Raw genomic sequence first — 12,505 nt, forward strand, 5'->3', positions numbered from 1 at the left:
TGCTTCAATTATGCTTGTCTTTAATGTTGGCAAATCAGTATTGTTGTTACAAATAGCTTACCCTTAACATAACCCCATATGAAAGAAATCAGGCAGAATTATGTCAGGTGATTGAAGCAACCATTCAGTCGGTCAGCCACAACTAATCCAACAATATGAGAAAATAGCATCAAAAGTGTTACATCCAGCAGTTTTCCATGTGCAACAGTATCAAAGGCTTTTCTAAGATCCAAATATATGATATCAAAGTTATTCTTTGCATCCAGTTCCTTTATGACTACATCATAGTATCCAATCAAATTAGTCAGACAAGACTTCCTCTTAACAAACTCATGCTGTGTCCCAGCTATAACTGAAGTCTTGTCTAGATGATCCTGCAATGCTTCTTTAACCAGTGCCACCATTAATTTCCCTGGAACAGAAGTTAAACTAACAGGTCTGTAATTACCTGTGTCTCCCTTTGATTCTCCTTTGTGGATTGGGATCACATTTGCACATCTCCAGTCCATGGGTACAAACTCAACATTGCATTGTCCACCAACATCAATTGGATGCACTTCCTTAGCTTTTGTTTCTTAACTAACAGCATAACCCCTCCTCCCTTCCTGTCCTGTCTATCCTTTCTGTACACATTGTACTCCCCAAATTCCAGTTCCGCACTGCTTATGTCTGTGTGACACCACATCTCTGTTATCCCAACAATATCTGCCTTTGATGTCTTGACTAGCACTTCAAGCTCATCAAATTTATTGACTATACTCTTAGCATTGGTGTACATGCAAGTATACATGCACCTGTTTCTACTCTTAGTTACCCTATCACAGCCCATGTATTTACTTGTTCCACTATGACTCCCACCAGTCCTGGAAATTCCCATTGCCTTGCATTACTATGCATAATGCAGAGAAAAACTTGGTACAGAGCTGTCAGCCAAGGGAATAAAGCAGAGCAGTGCACACTTGATATAGATGTAAGAAAAGAAAGGAAAAAACTGACTCAAGTAAATAATACGAAAGTCTTTGAGATAACAGAAGAGGAGAAAAAAGCAGTGTGTACTGAAACTTAAGAATAAGTTTGAGCTTCTGCAGACTGCTTAGGACCAAGATGCCGACGAGGAATATTGCAACTTTCTGAAAGTGATAAAGCCCAAGAAATCTATAGGTAAAAAAAAATCCAAAGAAGAAAAAATTAGTCAAGAAACACTTGTCATGATGAACCGAAGACAAAAAATAAAGTGCAAGATAAACACTGACAAGGTCAAAATTGAGTATACTGAGTCATGCAAATGGAGACTCAGAGAGGACATAAGAAGATTTAACATACACAAGAAAAGTAGAACAAATATTAAGGGAAAACAAAGGACTTAAATCAGCAGTCATGAGCAGTAATACAGAAAGACAAATGATACTGAATCTGAAGAATAGTGATGGTGTACTTATAAATAACAGAGAAGGCATAATTCAAATAGCAGAAGACTAATATAAAGTATTATATAAGGAGCAAGGAAATGATGCCAGCAGTGGGGAAGATGGATCACAAATTTGCGACACATACGACACACCCGATATTCTTCCTGATGAGGTAGAACATGCATTGAAGAAAATGAAGAATCAGAAAGCCCCGGGGGAGGTTGAAGTTACTGTAGAGTTGTTAAAATTGGGAGGAAGAGACATGACATGAAAACTGGCAAGACTCTTCACAAAATGCATTAGAAAAGGTGTGATGCCTAAGGAGTGGAATAATGCAATCATAGTTTTGCTGCATAAGAAAGGAGATAAATCAGAAATTGGAATTTATATACTAATTAGCTTGTTATCTCACATCTACAAGTTGTTCACAAGGGTCATTACTAACAGATTAGAAAGAATACTTGATGAGAATCAGCCGAAAAAGCAAGCTGGCTTTAGGACAGGATTCTTAACTACGAATGACCTTCATGTAATATCACAGCTAATGGAGAAAGCAAATGAATAAAAAAAACACCGTTATGCCTGGCATTTGTGGATTATGAAAAGGCATTTGACTCCATACAGCATAAGGCAATGTTTCAGGCACTGGAAAGACAAGGCATAGATACCCCTTATAATATGATTTTGAAGAAAATACTTGAGAATGCTACTTCCTTTATTAGACTAGACAAAGACAGTAGCAAATTAAAAATTGAGAAAGGAGTTTGACAAGGAGACACAATACTCCGAAGTTGTTTACTGCTGCCCTTCAGGAAGCTTTCAGAGTGTTGGACTGGTCGCAGAAAGGAGTCAATGTGAATGGAGAGTACCTAAACCATTTACGATTTGCAGATGACATTGTGGCCATAAGCAGTGATCCCAAAGAATTAGAGGAAAATCTTAATATAGAGTTAGTAAGGATTTTGGACTAAAGATGAATATTGCTAAAACGAAAGTAATGATTGGTTGTTGTTGTTTGGTTTTTAGGAGCATTAGCAACTAAGGCCATATTGCTCCGGGATATGCGGTGGTCATTCCCTGACCTTTCCGCATCCTCCGTATTTGGTGGCTCACGTGCTCGAACTCCGGTCTAATCAAGAAGCGTGTTCTACACATTGCTGCTCCTGCCCACCTGGCTACGGAGGCACCTAAAGTAATGATGAACAAGTATGCCATAGAAAGGGATATAAATAAATAAATAAATTTTCTGTTTATACTCCGGCACGACAACCAAGTCAGTAGAGTTCACAATAAATCATCAATACAAATATTTATCGTATATAATGATTAAAGGAGCAGTGATTGAAAAGGCGGAGTCATATACTTATCTGGGACAAGTCATTAGCTGTAATAATGATAAATGGCTGGAAGTCAAGAGAAGAATAAATTTTGGATGGATAGCATTCAGGAAATATAGTCACATACTGAGGAGCAATATCCCAATTTGTCTGAAACATAAAATAATGAACCAATATATACTCCCCACCATGACTTATGGAAGTAAAACTTGGGTACTCACTAAAAGAATAGAAGGGAAGCTGAGAACTACACAGCGAAGAATGGAACAAATTATATTGGGAATCAGACTGTTAGATAAGAAGAGAAATACATGGATTAGGCACCAAACTCAAGAAAAGGACATTGTTATCAAAACAAAAGAACTAAAATGGTCTTGGGCAGTGTGCATAGCTTGAAGACATGATGACAGATGGATTAAGAAAATAACAGAATGGTACCCAAGAGGAGCTAGAAGAAAACCTGGAAGGCAACGACTGAGATGGACAGATGAAATTCATGAGTTTGTGGGTAGTAAATGGATGGCCATTGCACAAAACAGAAGGAACTGAAAAGTTGCTGTAGAGGCCTTCATCCTGCAGTGGATTGAAAATGGCTGATGATGATGACTATGACTGAGAGGGTGGCCAGATACCTTAGATATACCCAGGACAATCAGTGGGTTAAACCAGTTTAAAGTGTGCAGTAAATAAAAAAAAATATATGTATATACACACACATGTACAGGGTGTCTCAAAAATATTGGTACAAACGTTTAGGGAAGGTAGGTAACATCTAAAGGAATGTGAATCGCATAGGAACCCATAACTGGAAACTTCACAGGAAAGTAGTAGCAGAGGCACAAGAAGCAGAAATGACACAAGACAGTAATTAGTGGCAAACATTTATTTGACATAATATTAACAATGGAGTACGAGATGGATGCATTTCATGTTGTAACAACAGATGCTCGAAGGTTCCACCATGAGATGTGATGCATGCGTGACACTGACGCAGCATGGATTGGTGGATATGGTCAAACACACCTGGAGTTTCTTTGACAGTAGCAGCAGCGCAGACGAGTCTCGCCACAAGATCCATTTCCATCTCCACAGGTGATTCATACACGATAGATTTGAGGGCCCCCACAGAAAGAAATCAAGACTCGATAAATCAGGTGAGCGTGGGTGCAAGGCAATGGGTCCACCACGGCCAATCCATCTATGCCCAAAACGCCTGTTCAAATGGTCATGAACACACCTTCCATAATGGGCAGGCGCCCCGTCATGTTGAAACCAAATGTTGTGTCTCACATTTGTTGGAACATCGTCAAGTAACCCTCGTAGAACTTGTTCAAGAAAGATCCAATATTTAGCGGAGTTCATGCGGGATGGTAACAGGTATGGGCCGACTAAGCAGTCACCGACCATACCTGCCCACACATTTATTGCAAAGCGATGTTGTGCCACATGGGGTCGCACACCATGTGGGCCCTCTGCTAATCCATACACTAGGTGCATGTGTGCCAGCTCACAATTCGTATATCGATGCATGCTCTTTGTGCGGCGAGTACTGCTTGAATGAGTAAACCAGAAATTTTCCAGTGCGACAAACTTGCAGGAGGTGTGGGGGGCACAAAGACGAATCGGACTCACATAGCATTGCAGGGTCCGAAATGCCTTTGTCATACGGTAGAGGACGTAGAGGTTGCTTGAACAGCGATCCCGCTGGAAGTCAGCATTTGCGAACCGTTTCTGTTGAAGAAACCAAGTAGCAAGAGTCCTCCAGAGTGGATAATCTGCAGGCTCCAATGATTGGACGCATTGCAGATGGTATGAACTCATTTGGTTTGTTGACAGTATCCTCCATACAGTGGATTGGGAAATACCCAATCGTTGGCCTATCGCTCGAGTACTCATACTCGGATTGCCTTCTGCAAGACGTAGGACATTCTCCTTATTGTCTGGCGTCCTTGTCATTCTCTCTCAATTCATGGTACCTCTCGTGAAACAACCAGTCTCACGTAACCTTCTGTGCACACGTGCAAAAATCGTATGATGAGGAGCACGCCTGTGCGGGAAACGTTCCTGGTACAAATGCAGAGTGAAACACCCGTTACAGTCCGCAGCTCCATACGCGAGGTGCATGTTGGCCAGTTCAACGTTTGAATATTCGTCCATCCTACTGCCTCGGGAACCGGTTCGCAAATGCTGACTTCCAGCGGGATCACTGTTCACGCGACCTCCCGTTCAACATCCTCTACCGCATGACAAAGGCATTTCGGACCCTGCAATGCTATATGATTCCGATTCGTCTTTGTGTCCCCTACACCTCTTGCAAGTTTGTCGCACTGGTAGTGAATCACCCTGTGTATATATATATATATATATATATATATATATTATCTCTCTCTTTTTTTTTTTTTTTTTTTTTCCCCACTTATTAATAAAGTTCACATATGATTGCTAAATGTAAGGCCAAAGGCTGCATTAATTATGATTGACCTGGTAATAAAAATAAACCAGATGGACGGTGTGTTAAATATGAATAAATTATATCCAACAAAAGTCTGGATTCAGAAAGGCTAAGAATGTACACAGAGATAAACATCAGTGGCATTTAAAAAAGTTTCTTAGATGATAATCTTAAAATATTAGAATTGTGTTCCATGAGTTTTTTTACCACAATTTGAAAATCATGCTATAAATGATTTGTTTTATTCCATGCTGATAAGCAATTACCCTTTATTATTAATATATAAATCATCTTATATAATGTTTGTTTATTCACTAATAATGGTTTTTATATTTCCCAGTATATTCTCTAATGTTTAATTGTTGAAACATAAACATACAAACAAACAAATGGGATAAACTTTCTTGTAATTTTATGTGAATGTAAGATGACTTTGAATTTTAAGATGTATATGAGGGCTGAAGAAAAGTAGTGACAACTGGTAATAACAGGAAAGTAGAATTTATTATCTTGTAGTTATTATAGTAAACACAGCCCATCTGTATGACTTATTCCCTCACTCCCGTTGTAACTGTCAAATTTCATCTGAAGAGTTGTTTTTTTTGAGAGCTGCAAGATATGTGATCTGTGCAATGCCTTTACTGTCCTGTTTTTATGTATATTTAAGCTACATTTTGTATTTCCTACAGTTTTAAAACTTTTATCCTAATCGGAACAGTATAATTTCAGTTTAGTAGTAAGAGTAAAGTATTTGCCTATCAGTGACCCCCCCCCTTTTTTTTTAACTGACTGTTCATTTGGACTTATATACATTATGTCCTGTATTTTTTGATATTTTTATAGGATACTATTGTTCTATTATATACCAGTGTCCTATTGTTCCACAAATTTTAATTTTATTAAATTGTACTCTCCTGTTATTGACTGGCTGACATTCCTTTTTTTCTCATAACTATCATAGATCTGAATCTGCATTTGATTTCATTTCCAATTGCCTTAATCTTTCAAATCTTGCAAAAAAACAAAAAAAAAAATTAAAAAAACATACAGAAAATTCAATTACTTGACCTATGTTATACTTGTTTTATCATCACTGGAACAATGTTCATGTTTTAGGAATTTATTTAATTTTGTGCTACAGGACAGTTGCATGTGACCGTTGGAGTTTAGGTCTGTGAGCTGCCATACACATCACTTGCAATGCATGTAACATTGAACTTTATATTACTGAGTGCATAGGTCAGCTTGCCTGTTTGTGGGTGGAGAGATTTGTTTTTAAGCAGAAAAACAATTAACCTGCTATCCTTCTCACCATCAAATTAGCTTTCATTTTATCTTTCACTACCAGATTAATTGCAATCCATTCCATGTGTTATATATCTCTTTTAAAGATTTTACAATAATACTGCTTTGCACATAAGCTAATAACATTGTAAATGAACTGCTGTGACTCTGCAGTTATCATAAATACACTTTAAAGAATCCCACCATAAAAATAGTATTTTATGTATATTATAAGTATGCCATTTATATGTTTAAAATGTAGTTTATTCTACAAACTGATCCATACTAAGTTGCCTAACATCATCATAAAGGCTAACATAAATAGGATACTTGTAATTGAAATCCAATCCCTGGGTATTGAGTTAACTAGTCATGGCAGTATATTGGCAACAAATTGTCTCTCAGTTTTTTTTTTTATTATTTTTAATATTTATCGCAATTTGCTATCCATAGTTCCTTTTAAAGATGATATTGATTTTGAGTCAGCTTCTGAAAATAAGAAATACAGACAGGTAATCTTTGACTTTGAATAAATACAAGTGAACCTTATAGATTGCTGATTTGTTTATTTTCAGTTAAATTTTCAGACTGATTGTGGGGAAGTGTTCTTTCATGTGTAACCCATCAGGTGCACTATTATTCATTGAATCTAATCTTGCTTGGCAGTTGTAGGTTAGGTGCACTTGTGGGACACTGTCATAGTTATGCATTCGTTGGTTTGGGAATGTCTTCTATGTCACTTCAGCACACAATTTTCTTTGCTACTGTTGGTGGTGCATTCTGATGCTGCAGTCCTGAGATGCCTCTGTTAGTGAACACCACTGGTTGTCATGTAAATTACCAAAACAAATTAATTGTTATGTGCCATCTAAAATTGAATTCTATAGCTAGATGACTGTATGACCATTCTTGCCAATAGGAAATACAGATTCACAGTTGGCAAATTATAACTCCAAGGGGATTGATTGCCTGTGTACAACATAAAGCTTTTAGATTTATTTACTTTATTTAACTTTTATTTCTATATTCTATATATTATGATTTGTACACCTAGGACTGTTCAAAATTTGGAACATGGTGTCTGACTTTTATTGCTGACAGTTTTCATGTTAAATTAATTTATGCTGAAAACAAAACTCTACAATCAGATGACCTCTATCTGTTTTGAGAGTGCAAGCTGCAAAGTCAAGGAATTTTGAGCTCTTGGGAAAGGATAACTTTTTTGAAAAATTTTGCAATGTAATTGACCTAATTAACATTAAATCATATTCAGCAAATAGCTTTATAGTCCTAGTTACGTTTGTTAATTTATTTTTAAATTTAGCTAGAGATTTTGTAAGTCACAACTTAATATACATAGATTTCTGTTGGTGATTTGGTGAATATTGTATCTCATAACTTATACTGTAGTGATTGGTAGGGGAATTTTAGTGTCTTAATTGTAGTAAATAAGTTCAGATCACTTAGGTTGATGTTAATTAGGTAATTTTATTATATGTTAAATAATTAACTTATAACTTTACAAATGTAATAGTATAGTGTAAGACACATAATGCAAACTTGATAGAGTAATATGTATTATTGCATTTAGGAGTATATTAGCTTGGTGTACTGTTTTCAAATTAAATTGAATTAAACAGAAATCATGCCTCAGTCATGGCAAAATATTGACAACAAATTGCCGGTCAATTGACTAGCAGTATTATTTATTGAATATTTATAGCAATTTATAGCATAGTTCTTTTTAAAGATGATATTGATTCAGTTCAGAGTCAGATTCTGAAAATAAGAAATACAGAAAGGTAGTCTTTGATTTTGATTAAATACAAGCAAACCTCATAGATTGCTAATTTGTTTATTTGAAATTAAATTTTCAGACTTTTCCTGATTGTGGGGAAATGTTCTTTTTTAATTAATCCATCAGGTGCCCATTATTCACTGCACTGAATCTAATCTTGCATGGCAGTTGTAAGTTAGGTGCACTTATGGGACACTGCCATAGCTATGCATTTATTGGCCTGGGAATGTCTGTCATTAAAGTATAGTGTAATACATATAACGTGACAGCAAAGCAATGAACTCAAAGTAGTGAAAGTGCTTTGGCTCGGGGGGGGGGGACTGAAGGTGACAATTCTCCTACATCTCACAGCCTAATGAAATGGGCTGCCTTTGCAATGTTTGTGGGCATTTCTGGAACAGGACATGATACAGCCAAGAAGGATGTCTTTGTTTTCTGCAGTGTGAAGAAATTAGGTGAAAACTCAGAATTCTTATGGGTGTTTATGAGAGCTTAAAGAATAGGATAGATGTCCTCAAGGGAATTAAAATGAGGGACCAATCAAGCTCTCAGCTGCCCAGCTCAACACCAGAGCCCACACTTGTGCATCAAGCAACAATGGCAGTCCCCAAGGCAGAATGCACTGGTCTCACAAGAGGTAGTTATTGTTGTTGACAATATTGTCAAGGAAATAGGAAATATATTACACAAGAAGGATAGGTAGAATAGGGCCAGAGTATGTCTGCCAGGGACAAAAGTAGATGATGTTGCACAGCGGATGTCATCTTTTATGGGCACAAAAGGTGATATCATTGTATATGTTGGCATTAATGACATTAAGAGTAGAAGATCTGCGGACTTACTTAATAAGTACAGGGTGATGTTGAGAAAAAGCCACGAGTTAAGGTTAAATTTGAAAGTTTGCAATTCTGCCCAGACACGATAGGAGAGAATATATGATGCCTGCCTTGTCAATCAGTTCAGCACTGGAAAGATTGTGCAGAGCTCATGGGGTAGAATTTTTTTCAGCTTGGTCTGTGCTTGTTAATAAGAAAGACTGCTTCTATGGGGATTGGGATATACTTAAATAGAAAGTGTGCAAGAATATTTGCTGAAGCTATTGAGGCAGTGTTAGGTGGGTTGGAACACTGCTAGCTTGGAGGAGGGTACACAGACTAATAGATTAACAATAGTCACAGGCAAAAGTGAAAGTGATTCTTGCACTACTTCTGTTGGAATGTGCAGCAGACTGAAGCTAGGTGTCAGAGATATCAAAGCCTGCTGTGAGTTATCATGGAACAAGTAAATACATGGGTGGTTTTAGGGTAACTAAGAGTAAGAACAGGTACATGTATATGTTGTTGTTATTGTTGTTATTTGGTTTTCGGGAGCATTAGCAACTAAGGCCATATTGCTCCGGGAATATGCGGTGGTCATTCCCTGACCTTTCCGCATCCTCCGTATTTGGTGGTGACAGGCTCGAACTCCAGTCTAATCAAGAAGCATGTGCTACGCACTGCTGCTCCTTCCCACCTGGCTACGGAGGTGCCCATGTATATGTGCACGTATACCAATGCTAAGAGCATAGTAAATAAGTTTGAATTTGAAGTTGCTGGTCAAGTCTTCGAATATAGACATTGTGAGGATATCTGAGACTTGGTGTCACTCAGATATAAGCAATGCAGAATTTGAATATAGGGAGTACAATATGTACAGAAAAGATAGATGGGATAGGAGGGAGGAGGGCTTATGCCTTTAGTTAAGAAGCACATAAAATCTAAGGCAGTGCATCCAGTTGCCATGGATGGCCAGTATAATGTCATGTGTGACATAAACACAGGGTAAGCAAAAATGAGAGTAGGAGTGTGTTAGAAACCTAATTACTCTGATGAGTACATTGAACAACTGTACAGAGAAATAGTGGGCCAGTAAATCAGAATGTCTTATAATGTGAATTTTAACTTTCCAGATATTGACTGGAACTTGTGGGTTGGTCACTCACAGACTAGCAAGACTTTTGTCGATTTATTGGATGACTGTTTTCTACAGCAGCATGTTAGAGAGGCAGCAAAAGAGAGTAATACTCTTGATCTGATTATCAGCAGTGATTATTCATGCATCAAGAATCTGCAGATAAAAAACCACTAGGTGACAGTGATCACAGTCTACTGATGTGAAATTTATTTGTGTGGTAAAGAGAAGGATTTTAGCTTTCATAAAGGTGTCTACAGTGGTCTCAGACAGTTAGTTTTACACTAAACAACAAATTTTGGGTCATATCTTGTTACGTCCATGGAAGTAAGTTTATTTTATAGATTTTGAGATGCTAAAGACAGAAATAGTGATTAAAATGGCAGATTGGCTCTTGTTTTCGAAAAAAGTAGTTTTTTATATTTATACAAGGCATTTTTTATTTATGTGACAGTAAGATGTATCAAACACAAGACCTTTTCGCCTTTCACTTGTTTTCAGCTTCGGAAGCATCCCTTTTCACTATCCAACAATAATTGGCTAACATGGTGGCACTTCATTTGCTTTTGTATCTTTGTTCCCTCACCGCAATGTCTTGATGGAAGTGCTCACCATGTTCATCATTGACAGCACCACAGTTTGGTGGGATTAAATCTAGGTGTGAGTGCAAGAAATGCATATTCAATGACATGTTGCACCTCAGTTTTTCGTAAGAAGTAATGAGTTCTTCTACAAGCTGCCTGTAGTTGCTGGCTTTAACGTTTCCTAGAAAACCATTCGAAACATTTTGAAAGGCTTTCCATGCTGATTTCTCACTATCACTAAGGGTACATTCAAGCTGTTCATCTTTGAAAAGTTGCCTTATATGTGGACCGATGAAAATGCCTGCCTTAATCTTCTCTGTACTAAGTCCTGGGAATTTCTCTCTCTTGCAAGTATGTGAATGCAGGACCATTCACTTCCAAAGCCTTCATGAAATTTTTCATGAGACCTAGTTTGGTGTGGAGTGGTGGAAGCAAAACTTTATTTGGATCTACCAGAGGTTCAAATGCTACGTTCTTCATTCCAGGTGTTAATGATTTATGTTGAGGCCAACTCCTCTTCTTGGTGCATATCCTTGGCACTACTCTCCCACTCACAGAGAAAGCAACAGTACTTAGTGTAACCCTTTTGTAGTCATAAGAAAACGGTGATTACTTTTAAATCACCACATATCTGCCACTCATACTTCTGATAGTGTACACCTAAGAAGATCTTTTCCATCTTTGCACATTTCTTTTGTGTTATTATGTAATAACACAGCCTTAAGGCTAACCTTAGAAGTATCTATAAATAGTCGCCATTCTTCGGGAATGTGTCTCATGTTCATTGCTGCCATTAGACCATCAACATCCTCACAAACAGTGAGTTCACCTTCTGTTTGATAGAATTTGTCATAGTCTTTATTTCTAGTATGAAATTATCACTTTCACAGGATGATCTAGAAGATTCCACTATTGTAGCCTTAAGGCCAAAAGCTCTGCCTTATTCTTTGGCAGTTTGAGATCCCTTATTAAGTTCACTTTCTGTGATCTTATGTGGTTTAGAAGGATAAAGATTTGGATAGAATGGTGGATCCCCTGACGTAGATGGCTACTGTACTACTTCGTGTATTCAAGTTGATGTTCATCAGTGTCTTCATCAGAGTATACAGAAAAACGGTCGGGTGGTTCAGGAATGAGGCGTGAGACGAATTGCAGATGATATATTTGGGAACGTCACTGGTCACTTTTTCATTGTCATCCCTTTTCTAATAGGAAGCACCATACAGAAGTATCAGTCTGACGTGATTTGTTGGCTCCCTCCATGCCACGAGCACTGCGAAAGGCATAAAATGTCCCTTTTGATTCACCCATGCATTGAGTTTTGATGAACTTTCAAGTAGTCAGCCTATGTGTGGAGCCCAGTTCTTGTCCTGATCGCCTACTTAACACCCAAAGTACAAGAATTAGGCCTTTTTTATGGCTTGAGTTAAGGGATGCTTTCTTGAAGCTAACGTGACTTCTCCACATATGTAACAGAAGTCATCCGGACTATTCACACAATTACAGGGCATATTAATCTTGAACGACACAAATACAGTAATCCACATTTGAGGATTACTGCAACAAAGTTGAAGACTCATTTGAGGCAACAACAACTTATTGTGTGATGCAGGGTGCAGCGACTGTTGTCGATCACGTGATAAGAGTGTGGTATTACTGAAACTGCAGTGTTGCCATGCATTTTGCCAAGA

The 12,505-nt window shown here is 37.7% G+C and overlaps 1 protein-coding gene across 1 annotated transcript in view; it reads left to right on the forward strand.

The window, feature by feature from the left end:
- Positions 1–12,505, forward strand: part of Pi3K92E (phosphatidylinositol 3-kinase 92E) — a 251,963-nt gene that overhangs the window by 187,599 nt on the left and 51,859 nt on the right. The gene's annotated exons all lie outside the window — the stretch shown is intronic.

This window comes from Mastigoproctus giganteus, chromosome 13, assembly GCF_048544385.1.
Source record: "Mastigoproctus giganteus isolate SK-2022 chromosome 13, ASM4854438v1, whole genome shotgun sequence".
Classification (NCBI taxonomy): Eukaryota; Metazoa; Arthropoda; class Arachnida; order Uropygi; family Thelyphonidae; genus Mastigoproctus; species Mastigoproctus giganteus.